Source organism: Macaca fascicularis, chromosome 16 (assembly GCF_037993035.2).
Source record: "Macaca fascicularis isolate 582-1 chromosome 16, T2T-MFA8v1.1".
NCBI classification, from domain to species: Eukaryota; Metazoa; Chordata; class Mammalia; order Primates; family Cercopithecidae; genus Macaca; species Macaca fascicularis.
The window spans coordinates 17,809,264-17,827,306 of record NC_088390.1 but is presented as its reverse complement, the minus strand read 5'-3'; the positions used below and the strand labels follow the sequence as shown (position 1 = coordinate 17,827,306).

General features: G+C 55.2%; 1 protein-coding gene and 1 long non-coding RNA gene across 4 annotated transcripts in view; one reads left to right on the top strand and one right to left on the bottom strand.

Moving 5' to 3' along the window:
* Positions 1 to 18,043, bottom strand: part of RAI1 (retinoic acid induced 1) — a 192,844-nt gene that overhangs the window by 150,602 nt on the left and 24,199 nt on the right. The window lies entirely within an intron of this gene.
* The window catches only part of LOC141408761 (uncharacterized), a 28,462-nt gene that overhangs the window by 1,127 nt on the left and 9,292 nt on the right, over positions 1 to 18,043 (top strand). The window lies entirely within an intron of this gene.

The following is an 18,043-nucleotide window of genomic DNA, read 5'->3' as shown; positions in this document are numbered from 1 at the left end:
GTTAGTCCTGCTGGCGTCGGGGATCGCACCGCGGCAGAAGAGCCGCTTAAGGCGCGAACAGGCAGCGCCGGGGTCGCGGCGCAGCGCGACGTGTAGTAGCGGTGGGGCGTAGAGAGAAGGCGGAGAAGAGGGGGGCCTTCATCGCGCACCTCCCCTCGCCGCATCAGAGACGCAGCTTGGAGATCCTGCCACTTGCCGGCCCCGCGGTCCTAGAGGCACAGGGTTTGGGGGACCCTCCCCAGCTGGGGGAGATGCCTACGGGCCGGGAACGCAGTGAGAACTGACTCGATGATCGGGGGCAGCACAGAAGCACGCGGCAAGGACCGCCCGGAGAGGTGGGTCGCGGCCCGGAGACAGCCGAGAACTAGGCCGAGACAAAGAAGAGCGGGACCGGGGACCTTAGGGCCAAACCGCGCCTCTAGGTTCCCCGGCGGCCGAAGGGAGTGCGCTCGAGGCCGGCGCGTGGAGCCTGGCGGCGGTGGCTCAGGCCCCTCTTCTCTGTAGTCCCAGCAGCAGATCCAGAGCCCTGGGGGCACGTAATTACGCACCCCCAGGCAGGGCCGCGGTGAGGGGGGTTCTGAGTGCAGCTGGCGGGCACCGAGCCCTGGGGCTGTGATTGAGCGCTCAGCTGGCCCGCCCCTCTCCCGGCCGCTCACCGCCCACGCAGTCATTCATTCATTCATCCATCTATCCGTCGCTGCATCCACCCACCTTTCTATCCATCCACGTGTCCATCCATCTACAGGATTTACTGCACCAGGGATCACACAGATGTGTCAGCCCTGGCTAGTCCTACCACTTTCTCCCGCTGGCCAGTGAGTCTGTCTGTCTCATTCTCCTGGGCCTCCACCTCCACTTCTTCCTACTCAGGTCTCTCTGCTCTGGCAGGAGCATACCGACCACCTGTCACACTTGGGTTTTGCTGCTCAGTGATGTCCCAATCTCCCCCCTCCACCTACTAAACCCCCACCTTGCCCATACTAAAGTCTCCATACATCCTACACCCAACCCTGCCCATCATTACCTGCCAGATGGGCCTCGGGCACCTTTTTTCTGGCATTCCCTGAAGCCTGGTAGCAGGCCTCCCTACCAGAAATGAATCCCTAAGGTCCTGGGCAGCCCCGCCCTGCTCTGGGCTCCCCATATTTAAAATGTCAGGCTGCTTCGTCTCTGTCTTCAGTATCTGTCTTGGGGACCAGGGTCACTCAGTCCTGAGGCTGCTGGATGAACAAGGAGATGTGCATTGTGTATACCATTAAGGTGGCAATGGAAAAGCCCAAATGCCCGCTGGGGATCACCAACCTGGCTGGAATGTCTTCCCTCCCCTCCCCAGTTTCTGAGTGATGAGGAAGAGAGAGTTCCCCAGGTGCTGATGACAGCCCACACAATCAGGCCCCCACCACCTCCTGCCCTCAGTCCCGCCTGTTGCCCCACTCACCACGTTGCCCCTTGCCATTCCTGAATTCACCAGGCACACTCTCACCTTAGGGCCTTTGCACTTGTTGATCCGTCTGCCTGGAATGCTGTTCCCCACCTTCTAATATACCATGTAATTTACATATTTATGTATCTGGTGGGTATTTTTGTCTGTTTGTTCCTTTGGAATGGTTCCTGGTACACATTCCATAAGCACTTGTTCAATGAATGAGTTAGTGAATGCATGAAAGAATGAGGTTAAACCAAGCCCTCCTCCCATAAGCCTGACCAAGCCCAGGGTTTCTCTTCTTTGAGCCAATAGTTCCACTGGAGAAAATGGGGCTGGAGGTGGAAGATGAAGAACATCAGGGCCAGGACACGTCCTAAGACTCACCTGACATCGCTCAGTGAGTACCCTTCACAGATTCCAGGTCGCTCAGTGAGTACCTTCACAGATTCCAGGTCGCTCAGTGAGTACCCTTCACAGATTCCAGGTCGCTCAGTGAGTACCCTTCACAGATTCCAGGTCGCTCAGTGAGTACCTTCACAGATTCCAGGTCGCTCAGTGAGTACCTTCACAGATTCCAGGTCGCTCAGTGAGTACCTTCACAGATTCCAGGTCGCTCAGTGAGTACCCTTCACAGATTCCAGGTCGCTCAGTGAGTACCTTCACAGATTCCAGGTCGCTCAGTGAGTACCTTCACAGATTCCAGGTCGCTCAGTGAGTACCCTTCACAGATTCCAGGTCGCTCAGTGAGTACCTTCACAGATTCCAGGTCGCTCAGTGAGTACCCTTCACAGATTCCAGGTCGCTCAGTGAGTACCCTTCACAGATTCCAGGTCGCTCAGTGAGTACCTTCACAGATTCCAGGTCGCTCAGTGAGTACCCTTCACAGATTCCAGGTCGCTCAGTGAGTACCCTTCACAGATTCCAGGTCCCTCAGTGAGTAGCCTTCACGGATTCCAGATTCTGGGGATGGGTGTAGAGGGATGGGATGGTGGTGGGTGGCTTGTCTCAAAAAAGGGCAGAGCCTGTCATTTGTTCCAGGGGCTTCTCTTGTTCCCTGGCTCCCTGGGGACTCCCTGGAGCTCCTGGGGCAGTGGTACAGAAGGGTAGTGATTCAGCAGGGCTGCCATTCACATCTGCCAAAGGGTGATGGAAACCACAACCTGGCCAGGGCCCTTCCACAAGTGGTATCATGGAGAGTCACAAGACAGTACCCCAAGGTCAGGATCTGACCATCCCCTAGAGGAGAAACCCAGGCTGAGAGCTTGCAAAGAACTTGTCAAGACCACAGCCACACAATTGGATCCCATCCGACTCTCAATTTCAAGATTCCTTGCTCACCTCCACCAAGCATAGTGCATGGCGTGTGGCAGTGCAGCAGCTTAATATGGATCAAATGAATGGAGTAGCAACCTCACAATTCAAACCTAAGTGTGCATGAACCCCAAAGTCTTGCTTACTCCATCAGACCCTACTGGCAGGATTCCATGGGATCATGGTGCCAGCACCCAGCACTCAAATGTTGCTGGAACACCAGCAGAGGCGGCTGCCTGGCTGGCAGGCTTCCTGCTCCCTAGGTTCTGACTTCACCTTTCACCAAGAGTCTGCCCCAAGGGAATTGGGATCCTCCCTCGCTGGGTTGGTAGTCGTGCTCACAGGTTTAAAGGGCCCAGTCCTTCCTGGTGAGGTGTGACTGTGTTCTGGAGAACCTAGGTCTGGAGAGGTCAGCCCTTTTGTTTGCCAAGCACTATCTCAATAGCTGCTTTCATGCAAATGTGTGTCCAGACGCCATTCCAGAGCTAAATAATAAACAGGAGCTGTTGACCAGAGAGGCAGGGTGGGTAGAGGGCTGGGGACTCTAAGCAGGGTCCTAGGGAATGCAGGCAATGGAGCCAGCCAAGGACAAGGCTTGCTGACATGCCACCAGGGACACCCAGGTGGATACAAGGGAGAGGGAGGCCCACCAGGCTAGGCTGGTACACTACAACCCAGAAGTTGCATTCAAGCTTAGCCCTGGTCTGGTAAGCCCCACGCTGGAAGCCTGCAGGCCTGAGGTCAGATGTGGGCCAGGTTTTAACATCTATTCCACATATGTTTATTGAGTAGTGGGGCGGCAACTTCAAATCTCTATGTATCTCCCCCCCACCCCGTCAGTCAGCCTCATTTCAGAGACTGGATCACTGAGGTCCAGGAAATGCACTTGCCCCCAGTCACGTAACTTGAAGGTGGCAGAACTATGCATGCATTGGCTTGGTACATATTAACTAAGCACCTACTAGACGCCAGGTTCCATTCTAGGAATGAGACAAAGCTTTCGTTCTAGTCTTGACAGACAAGAAACAGAATGAATACGTAAATAGTGTAGTATGTTACCTTAGGTGAAGCATGCTATGGAAAAATAAATAAAGCCAAGGAAGGGGACTGGGAGCATCTGCAGGAGCTGTTTTTCTACACTGAGTGGTCAGAGCTCATACTTAAGAGCATTTGAGAACACACTTGACAGACGAAGGTAGTGAGGCATGCAGCTGTCTGGGGGCAAAGCTGTGCAGGCAGAAGGAAGAACAAGTGCAAAGGCCCTGAGACAGCAGCCAGGCTGGGATTTTCAAGGAATGGCCAAGAGGCTAGTGTGGCTTGAGGGGAATGAGCGGAAAGAGATGGGGGCAGAGAGGGGACAGGGGGCCACACCTACAGGGGCTTGCACACACACCACTGCAGGGACTTTGGCTCTTAGACTGAATGAGATGAGGCGCTTCTGCAGTGTTTTGAGCAGGGGTGGGACATGCTCTCCCTTGGGTGGTCAGTTTCTCCCTGTGAAGAGAGCAGATATGAGGGTAGGAGCAGAGAAGCCTGCATCCTGCACTAGTCCAGGTGGGTAATGATGAAGCCTGGCCAGGGTGGGGCCGAAGAGAAGGGGTCAGATTTTGGATTTATTTTGAAGGCAGGGTTAGCAGGATTCACTGACGTATTTTGCCTGAGCAACTTGTAAGAAGGATGGTTACGGCTGCTGGGATCTGCCATTCATGCTAGTGGGGCTGGTGGGAGAGCAAATGCCTCAGGAAGGAACCCTGCCCCTCCTCAGCCTCCACTGTGCCTGCCCGAACACATTCATGCACTTCGTGCCAATGTGGTAGCTTAGAAAACTGCTGAAGAGGCCCCATTTTTAATGACTGTACCAGGAGCTGTGCCCTCTCCGAGTCAGCAGGGGGTCATGTACCCCAGTTACCTTCCCAGTTTCCCAGCCTTAATATCCCCTTTTCATGAGCATGTTGATCCAGGTCTGCAGCTGCCAGCCCTCTTGCCCCCATGGGTCCAGTTTTGTCTCCCAGACCAACTGCCCACAAATACCTCTTTTGGTATACATTTATGGAACCCACCATGTTCCAGGCGTTGTCCAGGGTACTGTGGGACAGCAGGGAACAGAACAGACCTCCCTGCCCGTGTGGGGCTGGCATGGTCCTTCAACAACTACAGCCCTGTTCCCTTTTCTCCCCATCAAAACCCTCTAATGCCAAGCACTTCCTGAGCAAGCTGGGGCTACCATGTGGAACTGAGAGCTAAACACTCGAGAAAATGCTTTTCTTTGAAAGCAAAGAGCTTGATATTTTAGCTGATGGGGGTGGGGAGCATCGGGAGTATAGAGATCCAAGTTCTCTTACATTTTTGGAACATTTTCAAATAGTTTTTGTTCCCCTCACTGTCCCCACTCCCCTGATTGCAGGATGGAGGCTGATCTGGCCCACCCACCCTGACCCATGCAGGTTCTGGCTGGAGGGACCGCAGAAGGCTTGCCTCGGTGGCCACCTCCCCACCAGGGGAAGGGGGCGGGAGGGAGCACATCTCAGTCTCTGCCCTGGTCTGGGGTCTGCACAGGAATGCTGGTGTTGGGCCAAGACTGACGCGTCTTCTGCCTGCCTCTGATCTGAAGGACCTTTGATCTCTTCTGTCTGTAGATTTCCCTGCCATCTGTGTGTCTGTCCATCCTTCCCTACTTCACTGCAACAGGCCACCAGCTGAGGTCAGTGCAGCTTCAGGCTCAAACAGGGCAGAATCCGAGCCTAAGCCCCCTCGACCCCCACTGCGGACCCTTCACTGGACATGGGCTCCAGGAAGATGGCCCCGCCTGCAGGCCTGTGGCTGCACCTCCATGCAGCCTCCTCCTGAGGCATCCAGACTATGGGTATTCATCTTCCTTCCTCAGCGCCAGCGTCTGAGTGAAGTCAAAGCTGCTGAACTTGAAAGAGGCAAGGCCCTGGGGTTCAGAGAACCCAGGTGGGGGGCAGGAGGCTGGCTGGGGAAAAGAGAGGACTAGGCAGCTGCAAAGGGAGACAGATTGGGGGCTGGGGAGGACGACAACAGATGAAGGAGAGGGGAAAGAAAGGCAGGAGGAGAGAGAGGGAGGGTTACAGAGCCACAGGGCCAGGCACCAGAGGGTGCCTAAGGAGAGGCACTGAGAGGCAGGTAGGGGTCTTCTCCCAGCCTCACTTGGGAAGCACTGCCCTGCTCACCCTGGCACAGTCCTTGGCAACCTTTGTTCCTGGCTACAATGAAACCACACACTCTGGACACATCGGGCTGGCTGGGGTTCGCTGCCATGGCCATAGGAACAGCTGGGCACAGGCCTGCTTGGTAGCAGGACCCACAGGTGCCTTCTTGCCCCTGCCCCTTGTTCCCAGGGCTCAAACCTACCCCTGGGCCAGGGAGCCACCAAAGGGCTTGGGGCAGTGGTGTGGCTGAGGCCTAACCTGTCATCTGTGCCATACAGACTGATCTGCAACTGCAGCCACAGACTGACCCTTAGCCATGGCAGCAGCCACATTCTGACTCTTGACCGTGGTCGCTGTGATCCCTCCCCAGTCCCAGCAACAGACTGACTCCCAGCCTCTTCCACAAATGGACTTCTGACCTCAGGCACAGGCCTCAGCCACAGACATCTAGCTGCTGCTATAGACAGACCTCTGAGCCTGCCACAGCCTGAGCCTCAGTCCTGACGCGGGTGGGGTCCCCCGGTGGTGGGCATCCCGTGGGCACATTCCACCAGGCCGCCCAGGGACATCGGGATGGGCTCGCTCCATGCCATCCCACCCTGAGGAGAGTGGCAACATCAACCCCACCAGTGCCCCACGCTAAACCCACGGGGCTGTGGTGACCACAGCAGAGTCCAGCAGCACCACACAGGAGGCCCCTCCATCCTGCCCTGGGCTAGCGTGTGCAGGCCAGACACACACGCAGACACACCCAACACAAAACACACCCAGAGTCAGACAGAATCACACAGTTACCTCATACGCAGCCCCCAGACCCTCCATACAATGTGCACCCAGACACACAGGCACTACACACATGAATAGACACGAAACCACGCACACATGCACACAGACATGTGTGTGCACACACACAGAACCCTGTCCCCCGCTCAAGCAGGGCACACACATCCAGAAACATGGGTACATACATCTGTGTGTATACACACACAATCATACAGACACACACATACCTACATGCAGAGACGTATACACATATACACATGTATACATATAAATGACACGTGCACATGCAAGAACATGCAGATTTCTCTATGTAGAAGTGCACACACACCCAAGTGTCAGTCACCTGCCTTCACACGCCTTTTGTTCCCTGGCCCCAGGGCTCATGGGTATCTCCGGGTGGCTTAACCACTCCACAAGCGACCCCTCCAGCCCCTTCCCAACTCAGCTCAGAGCTCCATGGGCTTCTGCCCTCCCTGTACTTGATGGCAGCAGGGATGCTGCCTCCAGTCCTTCTCCTGGCCCCAGTTGGGTGAAGACCTCTCAAGTCCCCTGACTTTGTCCTGACTGGTGGCTGCAGCTCCTGCCTAGACTCAAGCTGGCTATGACATGCCCTTACGTCTTTGGCATGACTTGGACAGCTCCTTCTCTGCTAAGGGAAACCCATTTCCCCACCACAGTTTGTCATCTGCAAAATGGGTAACAGCGTGTTGCACAGCCTTCTAGCCCCCTCCACTCCTGACAGGAGGGCACAGAATGGACAACAGGAGGTGGATGTGGAACAGAATATGTGGGATTCCCAGGGGCGACTTGGCCCTCTCACAGTCTCCAAGTTCACATCTGCAAAGGGGCGAGGATCGGATCGGGCACAGCCTCTCTAGGGCCAGGATGAGTCCAGGGGAAACTTGGAATGGAAAGCCCTTTCTGGGCAGCATCTGAATCTGTGGAGATCACTCCTGGAAGGATGGAGGAGAAACTGCTGGAAGGTCAGGAGCAGGAGGGACACTTGCTGCTGTGCTATCTGAATTTCTACCACGTGAATGGAAGGGGCCGGGGAGGCAAAGGAAAGACGCCAATGACCACACCACTCCTCGAGCTTCTCCTCCCGGTCTGGTGTCATCCCAGAATGCCCTGGTGGAACCCAGGTGGCTGCACCATGGGAGGGGGTGGCGTGCAGAGCTGGAGCTAACTCTGCCAAGCAGCCCACACGGAATCCTCTCAGCCATCCTCTGAGGTGGGTGTCCTGAGCCCATTTGAGAGATGCAGACACTGAGGCTCTGCAAGCAGAAGAGAGAGAGAGGCATGGGCCTGGGTGGAACCCAAACCAGTGTCCGGTCTCACAGCTTGTCATGGGGCTGCTTTGTACCTTCCGCACCAGGGCCCAGGTCAGAGGAGCCCAGCCCAGGGACAAGCACAGAGGAAACAGGCAGAGCCCCTGGCTTCAGATGTCCCCTGGCTCTCCAGCAGAGGACCAGGTAAAATGATGGCTCTTGGCCTCCCACATGCCTTAAGCCAGAAAAGGCATCCCCTGCTCACCCCCAGTGCAATTCCTGGCTTGGGCCTGTCCTGGCTGTGTGCCCCTGGGCAGTTCTACACCCTCTCGGAACCCAAGTTTCCAGAACTGAGATGACGGATTGCATTTCTGCTCCTGCTTACCTAACAGAGGGTGATGTGGGTGGGATGGGAAGCAGCATTCTAAACTGGGAAGTCCATGAGGTGGAAGGCGACATTACTACTTATCTCCCCAAGCTCAGCAAGAAAGCTCCTGGGCTGAGACAAGGAGAATCCTCCCAAAGCCAGCACCTGCAACAAGGCAGCTTGGAGAGCAGACCTGCGGACCAGACCCTTCACCCGTCACGACAAGTGGATGGCCTGAGCTCAGCCCACAACCAGGATTTCCTTCCAGTCCTGCTTCTGTGCCCTTCTGCAGGGGAGAGGCTGCCTGCTGCTCAGCTTCCTTATTCGACCCACAGTACTCCCACAATGTGTGCCAGGAGGCTCGCATCCAACTGCTTCCCATTACGTTTCTGAGCCTCAGGTTTTTCACCTTTAAAATGGGGAAGAATAGCAAGGCCCGCCCGGGATGTGCTGGTGATAAACAGAAATGAGTGCATGAATGTCACTCAGGGTTGGCCACGCCACAAGCCCTCCGTAAATGTTAGCACTGATGATTATCATTCCCTCCTGGACTATGGAGAAGTTTGAGTTTTCAGTCTCCAGGATTAGTATCAAATTCCAATTTCACAGCCATGGCCTAGACACTGAATGTGGAAATCCTACTTGGTTGTGCCACCAGGGTACAGGCCCACCCACGCTTTGTCCCGAGAGCTGAATGACCACCGACACAGGCTCTGGGCTGCTGGTCCTCCAGTCTCTTCAGAACCTCCCAGTGGCCAAGTAGGCAGGGAGAGGCTGGGAGCCCCCTTCTGCAGACCCAGAAACTGGGGTTCAGAGAGGGAGCTGAGGAAGCAACAGGAAGACAGATTTCACCTCCATATAAGGAAGAGCTTGCTAGCAGGCAGGGCTGCCCAGAAAGGGAAGGAGGGAGCTGCTCGGGAGGTGGTGAGCAACCTGCGGCTGAAGGCATGCAAGCAGAACGGGGCAGCCTCTGGGTAGAGGCATCGTGGGCGGCTGGGACACTCTCCAGAGGAGGGCCGCTGGGATCTCTGGTCCTGTGACTTGACCAAGGCCATGTGAGCGGGAATGGAATTCCAGAAGGTCAGAGCCGGGGACCAGAACAAGCTCCTGCTCCCAACCTCCCACGTGAAAGCCGCGCAGCTAGACGGATCCACAAGGGCTAGAGAGACAGCCTGAGCCCCTCCAAGTGGCTCCCCCATCCCTGGCCCTAGTCGCAAAGTCTTTATGTTTTTAGAGACAAATGCATACTTTTAATTTTTAAAAATTGAAAAGTACACACAAGTAGAATGACCAAAAAAACAAACAAACAAATCCAGAATCCCCTTCACCCTGTGACAATTACTGTGAATATTTCCTTACAATCTTTTATTTCTAAAAATATTTATTTATTATTTATTTTTTGAGACGGAGTTTTGCTCTTGTTGCTCACACTGGAGTGCAGTAATAAGATCTCGGCTCACTGCAACTTCTACTTTCCAGGTTCAAGCGATTCTCCTGCTTCAGCCTCTTGAGTAGCTGCGACTACAGGCATGCATCATCATGCCCAGCTAATTTTTGTATTTTTAGTAGAGACGGGGTTTCACCATGTTGGCCAGGCTGGTCTCGAACCCCTGACCTCAGGTGATCCGTCCGCCTCGGCCTCCCAAAGTACTGGGATTACAGGCATGAGCCACCGTGGCTGACCTATTATTATTATTTAGAGACAGGATCTCACTGTATCACCCAGGCTCTAGTCTCGAACTCCTGGGCTCAGGTGATTCTCCTGCCTTGGCCTCCCAAGTAGTGGGGACCACAGGCACCATCATGCCCAGCTCCTTGCAATCTTTTCTATGTGCATCCAATTTTGGTTAGAAATCCGGATGTGCTTTAAAAAAATTTTTTTTTAGGTATAATTCACTCACTATAAAATTCACCCTTTTAAAGGGGACAACTCAGGGTTCTGGTATATTCATGAAGTTGTGCAACTATCACTGCTACCTAATTGCAGAACATTTTCATCCCCCTCCCAAAAAGAAACCTGTTCCCATAGGCAGTCACTCCCCATTTCCCCACCCCCACCCCCCGGCAATTGCTCACCTCCTGTCTGTCTCTCTGGATTTGCCTGTCCTGCGCATTTCATATGAATGGAATCATATGATCTGCAGCCTTTTGCATCTGGGGCTGGTGTGTTTTTAATGTACAATTTTCTAATCCTATTTTCACATAGCATTATACACAGTCACCATTTCCATTTACTACCAAGTCCTTAGAATCAGTATTGTTTACTGTTTGCACACCACGGAGAGGCTTGACCACAGTTTCCTCAGGTCACCCTCTGGTGACTGCCCCCATCCTGTTCAGGCCCCATCATCACTCAGTCAGATAAGTGCAATAGCCCCTTCTGGGCCTCCTAGACCCACCCTTGCTCCCCTGAGCCCTTACAACACCCAGACAGAGCCTGTTTAACCAAGTCAGATCCTGACCCTCCCTCACTCAGAATCCTCCATGGCTCCCACCTCACATAAGACTTAAAACCAAGCTTATACCACAGCCCACAGTCTCCTGTGCCATCTGACCTCTGCTACCTTGTGACCTCACCTCCTCCCACTTCCCAGCCCACTCCCACTGCAGCCACACAGGCCTCTAACACACCTAGCATAGCCCCACCTCAGGGCCTTTGCACTGGCTGCCCATTCCACCCAGATGTGGGCGCGGCCTTGCAGCTGCTCTCTGGTCCGGAGCCCTGCTTCCATATGCTTCCTAACACGTATCACCTGATATATGTTTATTCACTGTCTTCTCCCACTAAAATGGCAGCTCTGTCACGTGTTGTCTTATTCGCTGATAGAGCCCCAGCACCTAGCACTGAGTTGCAGCTCAGTGACTATTTGGGCTGTTTCCAATAAAATAAGGAATGTAAAAGAAAAAATCCCAAGCGCCCCACCGCGCAGACGTTATAAACTGGTGGTCCTCTGCCTGCGGACATGTGCGGTTGAAACCACACTGTGCCTTTTGTTAACTGAGCCAGCATTTGAGAATCAAGAGCGTTCACATAAAAATCCAAATTCCAGCTTCTCTTGAAAACACGTATCTGGTCTTCAGGGCCGGACAGTGCGTGACAGCCATCAGCAGGCACTAAGGGGCTGGGCCTGGGGACATTCCCACCCGCGGGTCCCGAGAGCTGAATGCTTTGTCCCTCCTCGGAGGCCCCAGATGTGGTGCCCAGGAGGAGGGCTTGCCCTGGGAGAGAGCCCAAGCCTCACCTCATGCTCCTGCCTGATATCTGGGCCCTAATGCCCCAAAGCACCAATAAGGTCCCATGCACCTTTATTCAAAGACTGGGACCTCCCCAGGGTCCCTACACTTTCTGGGAGCCCTTACAGCCACTGTTCCTTTGCCTGAAACTTCATCCTACGTCCTCTAAGGTTTGCCTCACTTTGTCCCAAGACCTGTCGAGGCCTCCAGCGCATTTGGAACATACACAGGAGGTGTCCATCCCGCGTACACCTCCCACTTCCCTCCAGCTCCATCCCCGCCTCCCCAGCCCCTGGCAGTGTCCAGCATGCCGTAGGCCCTGGGCCGCCTCTGAAAGAACTGAATGGCAAGCACCCACCCCCCCAACCCCGGGGAGCTGGGAGGACCTGGGGGACAGCGCACACACAGGAGGGTCTGACTTGGGTCACATCAGTGCCAAAATGCATGTTTGTCACCTACTGTGCACCAGATGCCTCGGGGGCACAAAGATGAAAATCGTGTGGGACGGGTGGCCCAGGGGTGCTGCGGCAGCCGGGGCCTGTGTGTTTCTGCTGAGGAGGGACAACCCCCAGCCAGGCTGTGACCAGAGTTCTTCCAGGGCCTCAGTCTCCCCACCTGCACGCAGGGCTCCCCTATCACCAGCCTCTCAGGCCCCAAGGCTCAGCCCCGCCTCCCCACCCTGGAGAGGTTTTCCGGGTACTGCGGCCCTGCCTTCCCATCCATCAGGATTTTGCTGCATTCCTGTGAGTCATTCTCCAAACAAACCGTGTGAGGGAGAGAAAGGAGCAGGGGAGGGGGAGGAGGAGGCTGGGAAACAAATCAGCCCTACCTCCTCCCTCCCACCTGCCCCTCATCAACACCCCCCGCACAGGCACATGGGGGCCCTCAGGAGAGCTCTGGAGTACGAGGCTGGCTAGCTTATGCCATGAACTTGCTGTGTGACCTTGGGCAAGAAGATGGCCCTCTCTGGGCCTCGGGAAAAAATGGCCCCAAAGGTCCCCACCTACAGAATGCACAGGCTTCCCAGAGGGCTCTGTCTCAGATGAGGCAGGGCCTTGTGGGAAGGGTGCCCTGGCTGCCTCCACCTTTTTACCTCATTTTCTCCACCTCTGAAATGAGGAAGGGGCAAGTCCTTGGTAGCTACAAGGAGCACATCTGCCAGGTGGGGCTGGGTGAGGCCAAGCCACCAGTGCCAGGGCCAGCAGGGCCTCCCCAGGGAGTCCCAGTCTCGGTGGCCACTGTGCTGCCATTCCCCCAGCAACAGCAGAAAGGCCACCACTGGCAGCCTCTGACTCACAGGCCCCCAGGGCCAGGAGGGTCTCTGAACAGCCCCCTGTACTCTGGGGTGGGGGATGGAACGCTGCTAAAAAGGAGCAAAAACCCCTCCTCACGGCCGCAGCTGCGACTGTGGCCATATGTCCACGTGGGGATGGGTGGTGGAGAGTGGGATGGGTGCCCCAGGGTCTCCATGTGGCTCAGCTCCCACAAGGGGTCCTGGCTAGATGAGGGGTGTGTGCTTGGCACGCGGGCAGTCCTTCTCCTTGAAACGCTCTTTTTTTGTGGCTAAAGCCCCCTCTGGGCTCTGATTCCCTGTGAAAAGCAGGATTCTGAGTCACCTCTGCTGCTGCCACCCTGGTGCCAAGTGTGTGAAGGCGCACGTGACCAGGTGCGTGTCTGTGTGCTCGAGGTCTTCAGGACCCTGACATGAGTGTGGCCGGGACTGGGCAGGTGGTGCAGAGTCTGTGTGTGAGGGTGTGAGAGGGGTGTGGGTGTCCAAGGGTTGACCACCCGTGGTGGGCATGTGGGCACGTCCGTGTGCTGTGAGCGTGGGGTGCGCCACCACAGGGCTGGCATCTAGGAATGTGCGCACGCCTGTCTGCTGTGCAGGCTTCCTCCTGAAGCACCAGCTCTTGGAACTGCCTCCTCCTGGGTGCTCATTCTATCTGGCTCCATGAAAAACAGGTTTCCAAGATTCTGGAAGCTGCATCCCCGGCCCGCACGGAGCTGATCTGGGGGCCCCTTAAGGTTCAGAGGAAAGCTCCAGGCCCTGGCACAGACAGTGCCTGGCCACATCACTTTAGACCTAGTGCTGGGGTTCCCCTCCCCGAGGCCCAGCAGCTCCTTGGCCCAGAGGAGGGAGCTCAGGACCAGAGTGAGGCCAGGGGCCTGGAGGGGCATGGGGGCCCACCAAGGGCAGGGGAGGAAAGAGACTTAGGGGGTGGCTGCCCAGGATGGAACTGCAAATGCCCCACTGTGACCTGTCAGGGCAGCTGTGGAGAGGGTCAGCTTCCAGCCAGGACTGACGGTGGTCAACCCAGCAGGGAGGCTGAGGCAGGCAGGGGCCTCAGGAGGCTGGAAGGGTGGAGAAGAGAGTTGGGGTAGGAGTATCTGGGGGCCGGCAAGGGGCTTTTCTGAGTAAAGGTGAGACCAAAGGGGCCGGGCGCAGTGGCTCAAGCCTGTAATCCCAGCACTTTGGGAGGCCGAGACGGGCGGATCACAAGGTCAGGAGATTGAGACCATCCTGGCTAACATGGTGAAACCCCGTCTCTACTAAAAAAATACAAAAAACTAGCCGGGCGAGGTGGCGGGCGCCTGTAGTCCCAGCTACTAGGGAGGCTGAGGCAGGAGAATGGCGTGAACCCGGGAGATGGAGCTTGCAGTGAGCTGAGATCTGGCCACTGCACTCCAGCCTGGGAGACAGAGCGAGACTCCGTCTCAAAAAAAAAAAAAAAAAAAAAAGTGAGACCAAAGAAGAGAGAGACTGACGGGAGCCCGCCTGAGCATCCCCCATGATACGGCAAACAGCAAACGGCAAAGCCGCGTGGCCAGAACCCGGCCAGCTCCAGCTCTGCTCTCCCTAGGCGCTCTCAGCCTCGCGGCCTCCTCCTGTGGACACAGATGCTACGCCCTCCTTGGGGTCTTTCAGTACAGTGTCCAGCACACTAGGCCCTCCATCAGTCATCACTGTTGTCATAATGATGGTCCCCGGGTGGCTGCTGGAGCACACGGGAAAAATCCCAAGCTGGAAGCCTGGAATGGGCTCCTTTCCTTCCCTTCCACTCTCGGCCTCAGTCTTCCCATCTGTGAAGTGGCATGTCCTGGCCCACTCTGCATCTGAGGGTAGGAAAGGCCTGTGGAGGACTGACAAACTGCTCCCTTTGTGCCTGGAGCAGGGGTGGCAGGAGCCCGGGGAACGGGGTTCAACTCCAAACCCTGGCAGTTGTAAAACTGTAATGTTTTGGTTGTTTCCGGATGGGCTGCAGCATTTGAGCAGAGAGAGAGGATGGGTCAGTTATGATGTCCACTTACGGTGCCCAGCCTGTGACAGGGACCATGGTCTTCTAACTTCTGGGCCATTGCTCTGTGCCTCTCACCTTGACCAGAGTCCCTCAGTCACTAGAAAGAGTGAGCTGCCTGGAATCACAGGAGGTATACAAGGAGGAGTGCGATAAAGTAACCCACTCACCCAAGATGCGGCCCAGGGGACCCCTAAGATTCCATGATTCTGGAATGGAGTCCCTCGCCAGGCACCCTAGCACACACCTGTAGTTCCAGCTACTCAGGAGGTTGAGCTGGGAGGATTGCTTGAGCCTAGGACTTTGAATTCAGCCTGGGCAACATAGTGAGACTCTGTCTCTAAGGAAAAAAAAAAATGTACATATATATATTATGTGTGCGTATATATATATGAGACGAGAGGACAGGAATGTGCAAAAGCCAATTCCTTGTTCTTTCAATCTAGGCTGATCAGCACTAGTATTGTTAGAGAAAACAGGGCTTGCTAGGCAACCAGCTTCTCAGAGTTCATCAAGGGGGTCTCCTCCTGGGGAGGGGACATGCCTCCCCTCCTGCTGCCACCTCAGGGTCAATATACACTTGGAGAGGACCTAGAAAAATGGCACAGGCTGAAGCACCATCAAAGGGTGGCAGCAGGAGGAGGGAGGAGGAGGAGCATGGCAGAGGCAGAGACCCCAGAGGCCCGGGGTGCCCATTCCCCCATTCCTTGGAGATGGAGGGTGAGGTCAGCTTGGTCGATGTGGCTGCAGCTTCTGAGGCCTGCCAGAGCCTCCAGGAGCCTTCTACTCCCCTTCAAGCCTGCCTCTTGCAGTCTCCAGCTCACTCAGAATGAAAGCTAGAGTCTGGCCTGCATGGTGGCTCACACCTGTAATCCTAGCACTTTGGGAGGCTGAGGCAGGTGGATTGCCTGAGCTTAGGAGTTTGAGATCAGACTGGGCAACATGGCAAAACCACATCCCTAACAAAAATACAAAAAAATAGTAGGGCATGGTGGCATGCACCTGTGGTCTCAGCTATTCAGGAGGCTGAGGTGGGAGGACCACTAGAGCCTGGGAGGCAGAAGTTACAGTGAGCTGAGATCACGCCACTGCACTCCAACCAGGGTGACAGAGTGAGACCCTGCCTCAAACAAACAGAGTCTTCTAGGAATCCTCTCCCCTCTCTCAGTCCCCTCCAGTCACAGTGGCTCCCCTGCTGTTCTTGCAACATGGAAACACGTTCCTGCCTCAGGACCTTTGCACTGCTATTCCCTCTCCCTGCAATGCCCTTCCCTTAGACATCGCAAGGTTCACTGACCTCCCTCGAGTCCTTGCTCACCTGTCACCTCGGTGAGGCCTTTCCTGACACTCCAATTTAAAACTGCGCGCATCTCCCCCATCCCTGAGTCCCTTCCCTCCTCTACTTTTTTTCTCACTACATCTATCTTCTTTTTAAAATTAATTATTTTCAGAGAAGAGGTCCTGCTATATTACCCAGGCTGGATTCAAACTCCCGGGCTCAAGCGATCTTCCCACTTCAGCCTCCTGAGTAGCTGGAAATACAGGTACATGCCACCATGCCCAGCTAATTTATGTATTTTTGTAGAGGCGGGGTTCTGCTATGTAGCCCAGACTGGCCTCGAACTCCTGAGCTCAAGCGATCTGCCTGACGTGGACTCCTGAGTAGCTCTGGACTAAGGAGCATGCCTCATGCCCGGCCTATCACCTTCTGAGAGGCTCTACACTTCACTCAGATTGCTCGTCATTAGCTTGCCTGTCTCCCACTAAGACAGGAGCTCACCAGGGCAGAGATCACTGTCTGTCTGCTTACCCATGGGCACCTAGAGCAGAGTCCAGCTCACAGCAGGGTCTCAATAACTGTGTTTCGAATGCATGGATTAAAACTTTCCTGTTATACAAGATCATCAGTCCAATGGTGGAGTCTTTAAAAACTTTTTCCCTATGGGAGTTTCAATCCTTTTTTTCCCCTGAGCCCACACAGAGAAGAAATGTGTGCCTCCCCCCAGTGCAGGCCCCACCCTCAAACCAATGGTTTGTCTATGGGCAGGAGGAGTGATTCTCACTTTCCTTCAATGTCCTGTCTATTCACCAACCTACATCCTGGACATCTCCCCTGGATGCTGCTCGGGTACCCCAACTCTAATCTGATCCCTCAAACGTTCCCCATCACTGCACAGGGCACCCCCATCCAGCCCCCAGCTCCCTCGGGCTGCTGGTGCGGCTCACAACCACTGGCCATCCAGCCCTGGGCTTTCCCCGGCCCTGCTCTTCCTCTTCAGACCCATGCCAGCCCTTGCCCACCTGGATCCTTGGCCCAGCCACCTACCTGGTCTTCCTCCCTTCAGCTGCTGGCCTCTCGTTTCACCGATGCACACCACTCTCATCATTCAGTGTAGAGCACTGCATACCCTATGACCCAGGGACCAAAGTCCCCCTCCAGCCTGGCCACTATGCAGTCCCATCCCTGCTGGCCAGACCCAACTGCCTGTTGCCTCCTGTCACCTGTAGGCCTTTCTTAAGCAGACCCACTTCCCCAAGTGCCATTCCTTCCCTCACCCCAGCTCTGCAAATCTGATGCCCCACTCCCAGCATCCCATAGGGGCTGCTGGCCTCTAGGCAAGCGCTGTGGCTCTGCAGAATGATCCACAGCTCCCTGCTGGCCTATGCACTTGCTCCGGGCCTATGAAACAGGTGCTCAAGTGGCGTTTTTGTTTTTTGGGTTTTTGGGTTTTTGTTTTTTTTTTGAGACAGAGTCTCGCTCTGTTGCCAGGCTGGAGCGCAATGGCCCGATCTCAACTCACTGCAACTTCTGCCTCCCAGGTTCAAGAGATTCTCCTGTCTCAGCCTCCCGAGTAGCTGGGATTACAGGCACGCACCACCATGCCCAGCTAATTTTTGTATTTTTAGTAGAGATGGGGTTTCACCATGTTGGCCAGGATGGTCCCCATCTCTTGACCTCATGATCTGTCCATCTCAGCCTCCCAAAGTGCTGGGATTACAGGCGTCAGCCACCAAGCCCAGCCTTTTTGTTTGTTTTTTGAGAGAGGGAGTCTTGCACTGTCGCCCAGGCCAGAGTAGAGTGGTGCGATCTCAGCTCCTTGCAACCTCTGCCCGCTGGGTTCAAGCGATTCTCCCGCCTCAGCCTCACAAGTAGCTGGGACTACAAGTGTGTGCTACCATACCTGGCT